The sequence below is a fragment of the Mus musculus genome, chromosome 13 (assembly GCF_000001635.26).
Source record: "Mus musculus strain C57BL/6J chromosome 13, GRCm38.p6 C57BL/6J".
NCBI lineage: Eukaryota > Metazoa > Chordata > Mammalia > Rodentia > Muridae > Mus > Mus musculus.
The window spans coordinates 14991603-14996766 of record NC_000079.6 but is presented as its reverse complement, the minus strand read 5'-3'; positions in this window follow the sequence as shown (position 1 = coordinate 14996766).

The window sequence follows — 5164 nt, the reverse complement described above, 5'->3', positions numbered from 1 at the left end:
CATATTATCCTTTATAGAGTAAAGCATTTATTACTATAAAATACTGATGGTTAATATTTAATAAAAAATTGATAGGATGTAGAATCATCTCGGAAATGATCCCCTGAGCGTGGCTATATGAGATATCTAACTAGGTTATTTTATGTGGTAAGACTCACCCTAAATTTGGCCAATTATCATTTCATAGGCTTGGGTCCTAGACTGAATAGAGAAAGGGGGCTAAACAACAGGATTAGTTAATCTGTGCTTTCTGCCCTAGAGAAATTACATCATGATCAGCTGTCTTATGCTTCTTCCATGACGTATTGTATGTCAAACTGTGGGCCAAAATGAACTCCACACTTTTGGTATGCTGTGTTTTAAAATTTTGTAGAGAAGTTTTAATCCAGCAATACGGCTGCTCTGTCAAAGGATCACATCCAAAGACCTAGGTCTGTGTGAACTGGCTAGAATGCAGCCATACCATATACTTGTAATTCCTCTGGGTGGAATATAGTTATGCCCCTAGCACACACCTCTAATCCCAAACAATAAAGGTAAAATTAGTTCGCAGAAGGAAGCAACCATGTTTGAATGTGATGTATAATTGAGGGACCAGACAAAGTATCAGAGAAAGATTTAAGAGAATGAGTCAGGGAGATGATATGCCCAACTCTCATGAGACTAGCACAGGAAAGAGAGATACATAAGGGCAGTGCAGAATAAGTGAGAGTGGAGGGCAGTTCAGTGAGCTTAGGCAGTACAGTGAAGTTCAACGAGGAACATTGCAGTCAGTTGAGTGCACCGAGGTTGTTCAGTTCCATTCAATTCTCTTTGTTTAATACAGTTAGTGAAGTCAGTGTAGTTCAGTTTGTGGTATTTAGAGGCAGTTTTTCCAAGTATAATGATTTAGAAGCCAAGGGACCCCAGTTTGAATCAGTCAACTTGGATGACTTGATTGTACTGAGGCTAAAAGGTACTAAACTTAGGCCTAGGGAGAATTAGAACAGTGAAAGAAATGCTCTACACTCAGCCTAAGCTGTGTATTTTCACAGCTTGTGTACAGATCTTATCTCATCCCTCCATCTGAGGAATTAAAAGAGACAATTACATTTTTTTTCTTTAACATTAATTTTCTAATGATTCCCAGGAAACTTCACTCCATCTGCTCCTGGTAAGAGACAAGACTTCTCTCATTTCACCCATACTGTTTTATCTTTGTTCACTCATGAATCTCAAGTTGCCTGGCCTTTGACCTACACTGGGACCCTCTCTAGCTGCCAATGCAGCCCTGGAAATAGACTTGTTACTTTTAACTCTACCCCCTTAGAATGCTCTCAAATGAAGATGGTTGATACCCTGTCTCAAGCAAGGCAAGCTAAAAATTCATATTGAAGGACACAATCTACAACCTAGCATGAAATGCATATGTCCCACAATCAATATTAAACTCTGAAAATATTTCCCCTCCAGAGATCACCAATACCATAGCAGTGGTCCCTAATGAGAACTTCAAGGAAACCTAACACACAGAAGTCAAAAGAACAATTACAAAAAATGTTCAAAGAGTTCAAGGATTTTAATGAAGTAATTGAAGTAAAAGCCTACAGTTGTTTAATGATGAAGGGGGCAGGTGGGGCGGGGGGTGATGGAAGTCCAAGAATAAGCAGGCAAATACCTGAATGAAATATTGACAAAAATTCAGCATATAAAAGTTTAATTCAATACAGAGGTAGAAATGGTGAAGAAAACCCAAGCTGAAATGAAGATAGTCACAAAGCTTTAATAATCGTAATAAAAATTTACTGACTAACCTTACCAACAGAATGGAACACAGAGAAGATTGAATAGCAGGGCTCGAAGATAAAGTGGAAAAATAAGATCACTCAATTAAAGAAAATAATAAAAATTTGAAAATACATCAGAGGAATGTGCAAAAACTTTGAGACTCCATGAAAAGACTAAATCTATTGAATTATGGGCATAGACAAATTCTAGTTCAAATGTGTAGGACACTGCTGGGCGGTGGTGGCATCCACCTCTAATCCCAGCACTTGGAAGGCAGAGACAGGCAGATTTCTGAATTTGAGGCCATTCTGGTCTACAGAGTGAGCTCCAGGACAGCCAGGGCTACACAGGGAAACCCCGTCTCGAAAAACAAACAAACAAACAAACAAAAAAATATGTGTAGGACACATCTTCACTGCAATGCTAAAAGAAATGCCCATTCAGATATAGTAGGCACACAGAACACAAAATACAAATTACTATAAAACAAATTTCCCATGCAATATTGTATACTTAAAACACTAAATATACAGAACAAGGAAAGAAGATTGGAAGCTAAAAGAAAGACTCAGTCACATACTAATTTCAGACTTTTAAAAATAACTGAAGGTCACTCAATAGAAACTCCAAAGCTAATAGAACTTGAAGTAATGTGCTTCAAGTTTAGAAAGAATACAGATGCCAAACCAGACTATGTTACCTGGCAAAACTTCCCATCATAAATGAAATAGAAAAAAAAAAAAAAACTTACCATGAAAAAAGCAGTCTAGAGGAATTCATGACCATTGAAGCAACCTTACAAAAACTTTCAAAACATATTTTTTAAATGAAGAGAGGGATAATTGTACCAAAGAATAGACTTGGTGCATATATAGTACCTCCATCCCTATGTTCCAGTGTCCTTAGTATGAGAAGGTATTGTGCAGGCTACTAATAGAAAAATGTGAGTCCCAACCCAGCTACAAAACCTTTGCACTACAGTCCTCCTTACAAAATATTCTAGGGCAATGTTGGCACAAAGCTTGTGTGAATAACAAACCAGCTCCTGGTTTGACTTAAGGCCCACTCCGTGAGTTGGAACCCATACCCAAAACTGCCTGGGTGTCCAAGAATCAGAGACTAGATAGCCCAGAGTCCTAGGGCAAAACCAAATACTACTGATCTAAAACAAAAATAAAAAAATGACTTCTACTGACATTCTGCTATTCTAATATATGGTGCCTTATTTGGTCATAATCAGAGAGGTTCTTCCTGTAGCAGATTGGAAGCAATACACAGATCCATAGCCTGTAGACAGAAAGAAACCTTATAACACACACCTCTAGATAGGAGGTCTTCCTTGAAGCCCTTCCCTGAGAACTCGGGGAACCTCTTGGAAGAGGAGTCAGGAAATTTTTAAAAGAAAGAAAAGATTCATAAGAATACTACAAAGTATTCAAATTAATACTTTAATGATGGTCCCCAAGACTTTGGGAAAGCAAAACCAAACTAATCTCTAAGGCAGTAGATGGAAAGAAAGACTCAAAACAAAGAGCAGAAATTAATGAAATTGAAACAAACAAGGAAGCACATACAAATATTCAGTGAAATGAATTCTTTCTTCTTTGAAAATCTAGAAAACATTAACAAATCCTTTGCCAAATTAACTGAGAGACAAGGCCAAGTTTAACACAATTAGTGGTGACTAGGGAGATGTCAGAGCAGTTCTCAATGAAATTAAAAACATAATGAAGGCCTAAAATTAAAAAGTATATTGTATTTTTGGTTTTGAGTCTACCCTTTAACAGTTGAGTCATTTCTCAAACCTAAAAGAAAGGTGTACATTTCAAGAAATATTGACTCTTCAAAGTGAAGCAAAGTTGAGATCAATAATTTTAACAGATCTATAACAAGGATCTATAACATAATATACAAAATATCTCCAGTAAAAAATCCCAACTCCATGGGCATTTTGTTCCCTATTCTAACAAGGAATGAAGTATCCACACGTTGGTCTTCCTTCTTCTTGACTTTCTTGTGTTTTGTAAATTATATCTTGGGTATTCTAAATTTCTGGGCTAATATCTACTTATCAGTGAGTGCATATCAAGTGACTTCTTTTGGAGTTACAGAGACAAAGTTTGGAGCTAAGACAAAAGGATGGTCCATTCAGAGACTACCCCACCTGGGGATCCATCCTATAATCAGCCACAAAACCCAGGCACTATTGCATATGCCAGCAAGATTTTGATGAAAGAACCCTGATATAGCTGTTTCCCGTGAGGCTATGCCAGTGCCTGGCAAATACAGAAGTGGATGCTTTCAGTCATCTATTGGATGGAACACAGGGCCTCCAATGAAGGAGCTAGAGAAAGTACTCAAGGAGCTGAAGGGGTCTGTAACCTGATAGGTGGAACAACAGGATGAACAACCCGTACCCCCAAAGCTCATGTCTCTAGCTGCATATGTAGCAGATGGCCTAGTTGACCATCACTGGGAAGAGAGGCCCCTAGGTCTTGCAAACTTTATATGCCCCAGTACAGGGAAATGCCAGGGCCAAGAAGTGGGAGTGGATGGGTAGGGGAGCAAGGCGGGGGGAGGGTATAGGGAATGTTTGGGATAGCATTTGAAATGTAAAGAAAATATCTAATTAAAAAAATCCCAAGTCCAAGTGGATTTTCAGTAGAATTCTAAAAAAAATCATTTAAAGATGTACAACCAATGATTCAAAAATTATTTTACAGGACAGAAATAGAAGTAACATTTCCAAACTCATTTTATGAAGTCAATATTAGTGTAATATCAAAACCAGAAAAAGATACAAAGAGAACTACAGGCCAATATCTCTAATGAACATATAGATGCAAAATTATCAACAAATATTTGCAAATCAAAAACCATAATTCCAATTCTAACAACAAAATTAACAGGAAGCAACAATCAGTATTCCTTAATATCTCAATATCAATGGACTCAATTCTCCAATAAAAAGACATAGACTAACAGACTGAATACATAAACAGGATGTAGCATTTTGCTACATACAGGAAATGCACCTCAGTGACAGAGATAGACACTACCTCAGAGTAAAAGGCTGGAAAAAAATTTCAAGTAAATGGTCCCAAGAAACAAGCTGGAGTAGCCATTCTAATATCAAATAAAATTGACTTTTTACCTAAAGTCATCAAAAAAGATAAGGAAGGACACCTCATACTCATCAAAGGAAAAAACTACCAAGATTAACTCTCAATTCTGAACATCTAGGCTCCAAATGCAAGAGCACCCACATTCATAAAAGAAACTTTACTAAAGCTCAAAGCACATATTGCACCTCATACAACAAGAGTGGGAGACTTCAACACCCCACTCTCAGCAATGGGCAGATCTTGGAAACAGAAATTAAACAAAGACACAGTGA